Here is a 10,406-nt window from a genome sequence, read left to right on the forward strand (position 1 = left end):
GGAAAAGTGTTTGCCAACTAAGAAAAGGATGTTGAAACATGTTATTAATTTATTTTGTAGAGAAATTTCAGGAATTCAATAAAGTGTGCTTGATTTCGTCTCAGCTAAGAATGTCGTACCGCATTACTTTAGATCCATGCGAAGTATGATGTTCTTAACCTTTCATATCATTAAAAACATTCCTGAAGCATACATTTTTCGGTGTTTCATGCTTCGCTAATATGTGGTTTCGAGATTAAGCTACTATCAGTTTTTTTTTTTAATTCTAAATAGCTTGAGGTGTTCATGTTTTCAAACTCATTTATTGGCTATTTGGATTGCTGTACTTTTGCAATTCCAATTTAGTAAAACTGGTTTTATTGATAGTTGTATTTCATTTTAAAAATTAGATATTTCTTTGGTTTATTTTCTGAAAAGAAAGCACGTTTATTAGAATGGCACGAGATTGTTACTATTTTTGCATCTGCATTTGCGATCTTGTGCATTTTAATTCCGGAGTCTGCAGCGAAGATCAACGCACTTCATCTGCGAAGGTGTTGATGTGAATTGATAACTGCCAGCTAGAGAAACTGCGGTGCAGATTTTAATAAAACTGGTTCAAGAACACAACCTTGGGAAACGCCCTAATTTATTGGAAGGTGGTGTTTATTTTTGCTGTTTGGTAAACTTTACATTACCTCTGATTCCTGTAGTCCCCGTGTTCCCTTTTTTTTATTAGCATTTCATAGGATATTGGATCAGAAGCCTTCTGTAGGGTTTATAAAAATCGCTGAAACTCTTTTTTTTATCAAGAGCGAAATAACTTAAGTTTGTGAGGATCAGCAATGCGTGCGAGGAACTTTAGTTTCTGTCTGAATCCAAACTGATTCAGACACTAAATCCTAACTGATTTTTTTACAAAAAAAGTAGCTAATCTAATTCTTATTAATATTTTGGAGAAAATCAGAAGGGAAGTTTTTGGATTCTTATTCATTTATTTATTTATTTTAAGCATTTGGCCATGTAACAACTTCTTGAATTCTGTTGTAAATGGACCAGGCATTAATAGGCCTGTGGCCAAATCGGAGCACTTTTCAGTCTCATTATGATATTTTCAATTTAATCCCTGAAGTAGATAAAATTATACACCCTCTGTCCAAAAAGAAACCGAACTTTTCGAAAATAGAAGAAACTAGTGGCGCCACCTGTTGTATCTTTTTGTTGTCGAAAGCGGCAACCTTCATTAGTGCTGTGTCGACAGTTTATGACATTTGTTTCATTTGAAACCGAGTTATAGTGCCAAGAGTGACAGTGGGTTTTGACGAGCAGTCGGTCGTCACGATATTCACGCCATACGCGACGATTTCTCGCTATCAATCGCTTCAAAACTTCGAGATAAAACTCACCATTGACCGTTTCTTTGTGGATGCAATGCCCTTGGAATCTACAAACAAATCAGCATTGTCTTTACTTTGGACTTCTCCAAGCGACTTTTTTTTTTCGGATGCCCCTCTTCTGGTGGTCTCCACTCAGCACTGAGTTTCGAGCTCATAATCAAAATACCACATTTCGTCACCAGTAAACGATCGTTTCAAGGAGGTTTGAATCCTTACGAGCGGTTTTAATGAGGTCTTTGCAGTGTTCAGTTCGATACATTTTTGGTCGTCGGTCCACTTGTGGGGAACAAATCGCGAATTCAATTTACGAAGCCCAAACTCTCAGTCAAAATGTGCACAGTTGATTTTGGAATCCCCAATTCATTTTCAATCAGCCTCACGAATGATTTCGGGATTTCTTTGATAAAATCAAGCACTTTTTGGATGTTAACTTCGCTCGGTCCACTTTTTGGACTGCCTGGCGTTTCATCGTCCTCAAGCGTCTCACGATCACTTTGAAATCGCTTAAACCAATCGTAAACTTGACAACGGAATAAGCATTCACCACCGTATGCTTTTTGAAGCATTTGATGCGTTTCGGTAAAACTTTTACCAAGTTTAACACAAAAGTCAATCCAGCTCTCTGTTTGAAACTCATTTTCCGACCGTTTGTCAAAACACCCTGTCACTCTTGGCACTATAACTGGGCTTCTATTGAAACAGTTGTCATAAACAGTTGACACAACACTGATAAAGGTTACCGCTTTCGACAACAAAAATATACAACAGGTGGCGCCACTAGCTTCTTCTATTTTCGAAAAGTTCGGTTTCATTTTGGACAGATGGTGTAAGTGTAGTTCATCTTTTAAACAGTGTAGTTTATTGATGAGTTATTCTCATTCTTTGCAAGATTTTCATTGACTGTTACAAAGTTTTTCCACCTCTAAAAGTTGTTGCTCTTGTCATTACTGTTGGTGTTGTTTTTTGATTTTGTTTCACATTTTAAAAATTCAAAAAAATCCACTAAATGCCTTTTATTTTTATAGGGAGTAGACCAGGCTGTTTTATTTGGCCATAACTTTGGGGCACGATGGGAAGAGAAACTACACTGTTAGCCAATCAAATATAACTAGCCCAAAACCATCGCTAATCATAAACGCCATCCGATGGAGAGTGGCAGACAAGTACCGCCTCTTGCGATCACTAACTCTAACACAATATATTATTCTCTGAAATAGCGTGGATTTTACGGTTGACTTTCTCTAGTTTACCGGACGAAAAACTCGAGTTTCCGGGAGAAAAAAAACCGCTTGACAATGCAAAAATCCATCATCCCATAATGGACTTTTTTTTCCTCATCTTCAATTTATAGTTTACCCGTGTCATCACATGTTTGGTGTTACGTTCGCTGTATTGATTACTGGAATATTTGCATGAATTTTATACATCTCTTAGGTTTGCTTTACGCAGTGATATTTATTGTGTTATCCATGATAATCCTACTTCATGCAGAATTACAGTTGAGCGTTCTTCATCTTGATAAACACAAATAAATTAGAAACCTTTATGTAGATGCACGTAAACATCACTTACGCTGCGTTCTGTGATATATCCAGGATGTTTAATCAGTTGAAAAACAATCCACAATGATTATCTAAGAGGCGTAAATGTGGTCCTAAGATAGTGTGTCAGGAAAGAGATCGCTGTCGTCTGAGAAGGCCTGCATGGACAAACAGAGCATTTAGTTAACCGAAGCATTTAACGAAGGCTGTTTCCAACCCACATCCCATCCAACTATGCGTAGGAATTTCAAGACGATCGGTATTGGCAGTCGCATGCTTATAAAGAAATCACTGATTTCTGCGAAGAACTGGAAAATTCGTCTACAGTGGGGTCAGGAACACCCTGCCTGGAAAGTGGAAGACCGAGAAAAAAGTCACATGATCCAACGAGTCAAGGCACACCTCGTTCTTCACAGGCGATAGAGAGAGAGTTTGGCAGAAGCAGCCCCATGAAGCAATGAACCCAGCTTGTTTTGTAAACACAATTCAAGGTTCTGGGGGTGGTTTCAGCAGGGCATGTTCTACTAGTATGAAACGGTCTCCTGATTATTGCTGGAATTACAAGAAATATCTGAACATTGCTGCCCATCACGTTCATCCTCTAATGTTGAATTTTTCTCCAGCATGTTTCATGGACAACAACGCAACTATCCATCGCATAAGAATTGTTTAGCTGTGTTTCAACGAGCATGAAAGCGGCTTCCAACATCTTCCCTGGCTATCACAAAGCCCAGGTCTGAACCTCATCAAGTATGCATGGACCTGTTAAAAAACAAATCCGGGAGCAAAGTTCTCTTCCTTGAAATCTGAGCCTCTTAAACTCTGATGAACGCCCGGTATGTTGTAGACGTAGATGCAATCCGACCTTGTGGAATCTATGCCAAACCAGATATGTGCGGGTTTTGGCTAAAGGAGGTCCAACACTGTATTCAAAAAGTATCTGATTCAGTGGCAAGGATGTGTGTTAAAGAATGTGTACGCATCGTCCACGTTTGTTTCAGATTTTGTCTGCTGACAGAAAAATGTTCTTATTTCATATTTTAATTTTTATTTATTGTACGGCTAAGGAAAGGGAGGTGATGCTACGCTTGTATAATTTTGTTATAACGAATGTACTCTTAGTTTAGTGATGATCGCTCACTTTTCAGCAACGACAGTGAACAAATTACTTCGTTCAATGTGGGGTTATTTAGATGGAAACATAACATTTGCTGTACGTACGAAATTTCTCCGATATGATGCACACGCGGATGAGATCTGGGATTATATCGAAGAAACTAAAGTTGAAATAAAATCCAAACTAAAAAATGTGTTACTTACTTTTTCTTAATCTTGTAATTTGTTTTCTTACGAAATACGTGACTATGAACAGATTGCTAATGAGAAGAACGAATTAGAAATCTTCTTTACAAATTACAATTAAACTGCATTAAAACTCGCTGATTTCTCTTACGGTTTTTATTAAGCTAATTAATAATCTCGGCGACAAATCCAAACTTCAGTAGCTTCTATTATACGATGGCTTTTTTGACCCAAACGTTTTTTCCAAGAACTCGAATTCACTACGTTTGCCGAGCGTCTAATCAATGAGCTACAAACAGTCGCAAAATTTGCGACTGTTTGTAGCTCACAAATTGTTGACGAAGCAATTTGTCAGGGACGTAGCAAGCACTCGACGCTATTGAACACCTTGCAGATTCCATAGCGATACATCTGCGTCAGTCGACTAAACAAATACAACTCTTTAATTACGTAGAGAGATAATTTTTCGAACCCCATACCCCCCTACAATTTTGCATTTCTGTCACGAAGATGATAATTACTTGCGAGTGGTGATTGACTTTTGTGTCGGTAGAGATCTGTCTCTTTAACGTTTCAGAAAACGCAGTGGAAACGTAGAAAAATCAGTGGAATCTGGACACCAAGATTTCAAGATTTGAATCCACACAAGAATCTCTGCGTATGGTAGCGCATGGTGATTATCCTTCTAGTCATGCTCATTAACCAATAAACCAAGTGGGAATTTAATAATGAGTTTTTTTAGCAAAAAATGTTGGCTCCAATCTAACAGTAAAAATTATCAAAATGGCGAATTTAAAATTCTTATATTATTCGAAATGCGTAATAATTATTATTGTTTGCATTAATCTTCTATTTTATGAGTATAATATGATATTATACTCATAATATCATAATATGTATTATGAGTATAATAAACTCATTTATTAGTGCAATTTATATAAATAAAACACTTATTTGAAAGTTCGCAAAAAAAGAAAAAAAAATGTGTATGCGGTAGCCTTTACGTAAAATTTCGAAACCTTCTACGTCGTGTTAGCAGCACCAAAGATGCTGCTCATAATAGAGAGATTTCTTTCAACTTCTATATTTCTTTCAATCTGTTTTGAAATGCGACGTATTTGGAATACTCGATAAACATTAAAGAGAAAATCTATTACCATAAATAATTCGTTCACATGTTTCCCAGTATCGCTACACTTTTATTAAGACAATCCATCTCTAATATCCTTCTTGGCATTTTATTTCAGTAAAAAAACATTTAAACATTACTTTGTTGCACCCTCTTTCTGAATATCGCTTTCTTATTCATCATAGTTTCTTGAAACAGCAACCCCGCCTCGAGACAGAAAAGTTACTCCATCCGCAGGAAATCTCATACGTTTCTAAAATCAATAAGAAAATATCGTATTAGAAGCCCTGCGGATTTAAAAAAATTGTACCTGTGTTTTCAAGGGTGCAGCTGCTTTGGCCTTTCCTCCTACGTCGCCGTGAGACTACGGTGAAAACTAAATTTGTCAATCCTCATTGACAAATTTTAGCGTTCATGCAAATATATACAGAGAGAAAGAGAGAGAGAGAGAGAGAGAGAGAGAGAGAGAGAGAGAAAGAGAGAGAGAGAGTTTCTCTTGCTGTCATCCTTTTACGCTGCTGTTTCACATGCTGTCGTAGAAAGTTAAATAAGAAATGTCTCTCTTGAAGGGAAGAGATCTGTTCGAGAGAGGAAGGGCAAAGGTCAACATCCGGACTTCCAAATTAAACATGAAAGTTGAACGGGTGTCTACGAAAACTGAGCGCTTATTCATCTGTGAACAAAGAGCTTAATTGAAAACACGATAAAGTTAGAAGCCTCTGAATGATCATCTCATTTCAAAGATTCCTAAAACATCTGCCAAATATCGTGCTAAAAATACTTTTGCAGAAGTAAATACCTTCATCTACTGTTCCGGTTTGCCTTCGATTGGTTGTCATGACAACTAAAGCAACTAAAAAATACGTTATCCGCTCTCCAGCCAAAAGGCTGCGGGTTCGAATCCCGCTGTGGGAATGGATGTTTGCGATTTGCTGTGGAAATGGTGGTCAGAAAATGCCGTATCACCACAATAAGCAAGGAACTTCTGTAAATAACCAATTCTTCGGTGAATAAACAATATTTGCCCTTCTGGTGCAAAAAACCAAGTTTGAATCATGCAAAGGATGAGAGGAATTTATTAGGAAATTATGAGTGAAAGTGAGTTAGTAGGTCTCATATGGCAATGTTTTTTTTCAACTACAAATCACTACATTATTATTATTATTATTATTATTATTATTATTATTATTATTATTATTATTATTATTATTATTATTATTATTATTATTATTATTATTGGGTTGCTAATGAGCATAGAACAAAGGACGTCGCCATCTTTACAGCTGTCCAAAGGAAGAAAGGTGAGTCATGAAGTGCAACAAGTGTCAGAAGGAATTACCGTCCGACGGAAGTCATATAACCTGCAGGAAATGCCATAGGAATCTTCACTTTACATGTTCCGGACTTTCAAAAACAACCTGACAACGCAAATCCAATGCCAAACGAGAAGAATGGAAGTGCCTAAACTGTAGAGAGAACAAAGAAACGCCACCACCCACGACGCAACTGATTACGCAGGAGGCAGAATCAGACGATGAACTGAACAGACAACAAAACACCAGTGAGTCTTATAATTTGAGTTCCGTAAATTTATTACTAGAAAAAGGTTTAGAAAATATAAAAGCTAGCTTGGTAGATCTTGTCCAAGAACTATTTGATAAACAGAATAAAGAAATAACAAAAAAAATTAGCGAATATGAAGAGTTCGTTCAATTTAATAATTCAAAAGTCGAAGAAGTCTTACAAACGGTAAAAGACATTAAAACCAGCATTAACGCACTGACTGACAGGCAGCACAAATTAATAAAAGACACGTCGGAACTCCGTCAAGAATTTAATTCCCTGAAACTACAATACGAAGTTTTAAACCAGCAACAAAATAAAGAACTTGTCATAAACGGTCTTCCAGAAACTGAATCCACAGAAAATCCCAGAGACGTAGTTTTAAAGTTAGGCCATGCAATTGACATCCCCCTAGAGAATAATGATATTCAGACCATAAATCGGTTTCCCAGGAAGAACAAAAAACAAGGCTTGCCACGACCCGCACCAGTCATAGTTCATCTGACAAGCAAGGCTACAAGAGACAATCTCATAAAAGCCAGCAGACTGAAAAAACCAGTAGTCAAGGATTTAAACGCATCGCAAGACAATACGCCAATCTTTCTATCTGAGTATTTAACACCTTTCAATCAGAATCTTTTGAACCAAGCAAGAAAAGAAAAAAACAGAAAAAAACATCAAATTTATGGATCAAAGACAGTAAAATATTCTTGAAAAAGTCACAGACTTCAAAGTCTATACAAATAAAAAGCTCGGAAGATATAGACAGGTTGCCAGAGTGAAAAAAAAAGACTTCAACTTAGTTCAATAAGAAGATCTCAACACAACAAAAATGAATGTGAACCATCAGACAGATGTAATAATACCAGAATACAGCAGCCATTGTACTTTTGACTCGCTCAATGCATGGAAACAACACACAGTACAAACGAGAGGTCTCTCAATCTTGCATATTAACATCAGAAGCATCTGAAAACATTGGTTATTATTGCAGGCTTATCTGAGGAATTACACTGATATTATTGATATAATGATTCTTACAGAAGTATCCATAACTAATGACGAAGCGACTGCTTTCCAAATTCCAGGCTTCCAACAACATAGATCATGCCGCCAAACAAAAAGAGGGGATGCAATATTAATATTTATCAAACAAAAATTAATAGCAAAAGAAACGGCCTATCAGTTTGAGCATGCTGAAACCCTTTGTCTTGAAATCACAAATACCACCAATACACAGCATCCCATAATACTAAATGCTATTTACAGGCCACCAAACCTAAACATGATAAAATTTTTGCACGAACTCAATTGCTGGCTTTCACGCCAAGAAATATGCTCAACCGAATATCTAATGATAATTGGCGACATAAACATAAATATTGCAAACGAAAACCAGACCAACACTGTACAATACCTAGACACGCTACCTATGTATAATCTAATAACAACAATAACATCATGTACTAGAGAAGAAATATTCGTAAATACCATCACTGCCTCCTGTCTAGATCATATAAACGTCAGAGCACCACCAAATAGCTATACTGCATCAGTCTAAAGTGCAAAGTAGCAGACCATTACTTCACCGCTCTAAACCTGCACAGCAAGACAATACCCATGCAATGTCCCACAGAAGAAAAGCGACGGAAAACAATAATAGACGAAGAAATAGTCAACCACGAAATAAGAAAAACAGACTGGGAACACCTGGCATCAGATTCAGCAGATATCTTATACAACAACATTAAACTCACACTGGTGGAAATATATAAGAAAGCTACAAAGAAAGTCAGAATTCGTTCAAAAAAACAACCCAAAATCCTTGGATAACACAAAACTTAATCCTAGAAATACACAGAAAGGACGGTTTATGGAAAGAATTAAAGCGATATCCAAATAATGCACCTTTAAAAACTGAATATAAGATAACAAGGAATCGCCTTACAACACAAATCAGAAATGCAAAAAGAAGCTAACACAGAAACAAAATAACCAATCACAAACCAACATGAAACAAACCTGGCATCTGATCAATGAGATGTTAGATTGTGTTCCCAACACCACCGCCTCTGAAACCATAAAACACAGTTTCATGACAGACTCAAAACCTATCTAACAACTAGCAAATGACTTTAACCAATACTTTGCAGACTCCATTCAAGAACTGCACAGAAATATTCCCCAATCACAAAACGACACCCTCCACTTGGAACCACAATCAAAACAGCCATTATGGTTCCCAACCATAAAAGAAGCAGAACTTCTCTCAACAATACATCAAATCAATCCAAACCAAACAAAGGCCCAGGAATTGATGGTATCAGACCTAAAGATATAAAACAACATGCAACTAGTTTAAGTCCTTTCCTACTAAAATTAATAAATAAAATATTTAAAACAGGACAGATACCAAATATGCTAAAGGCCGCCATAATCACACCCATATACAAACAAACAAGGAAAAAGAAATTTAATCAGCAATTACAGACCCATAGCAACATTACCAATTATCAATCAAATTATGGAGCGGATCATACTGAAGAAACTCACACCATACACTGAGATCTTTCATATTATCTCCAAAACACAATATGGTTTTCAGAAAAATAAGGGAACAACATCTCTCTTGGAAGACTTTACAGACGTAATTAATACCGCCTTAGACAAAAACAAAATTGCCATGGTAGTCTTTATAGATCTAACCAAAGCATTCGATACACTTACACATCAAACCTTGTTAGAAAAGCTGAATGAGGCATGTTGGAATAGACGGGCCTCTTCACAGATGGTTTACAAACTACCTCCAAAATAGAAAGCATATCACACGTATCGGATCAAACCGAAGAAGAGAGCTACCAGTAACCTGTGGAGTGCCACACGGAGCTGTACTCTCCCCAACTGTATTCAACATTTACACGCACGCACGATATTAATCAGCTACCACTCAAAGGTAAGATATTCCAGTACGCAGACGATACAGCAATAATATCCATCCATAATAACGCAAGCATAGCCCAAACAAATATGCAACATGATATAAATCTGATCATAGACTGGCTCACGAAAAACTCCATACACCTAAACTCAGAAAAGATAAAATTAATGATATTCAGAAATCCACCGAGCAAACTAGTTCATAACAAGTATATAACCATCCAACATCCACTTTCCAACATGAAAAACACAGACAACAGCAAAATCACTCAGGTTGAAACAATACGATACCTTGGAATTTACTTCGATGCAGATATGAACTGAAACAGCCACATAAACCATCTACACAACAAACTCCGAACAATAAGTGGCAAACTCTACAGGTTAAAAGACATAATTCCCATACGCCTAAAAACACTAATATACAAAGCACTATGCCAAAATATACTGAGATACGCCATAACAACGTATGCTTTCTGTGCACCCTACAAATTAAATAGATTAATGTCGCTACAGTACAAAATCATAAAACTGATCTTTTGGGAACAGAGAAAATAA

Source organism: Typopeltis vanoorti, chromosome 5 (assembly GCF_054136105.1).
Source record: "Typopeltis vanoorti isolate ZY-2024b chromosome 5, IOZ_Tvanoo_1.0, whole genome shotgun sequence".
In the NCBI taxonomy this organism is placed as follows: domain Eukaryota; kingdom Metazoa; phylum Arthropoda; class Arachnida; order Uropygi; family Thelyphonidae; genus Typopeltis; species Typopeltis vanoorti.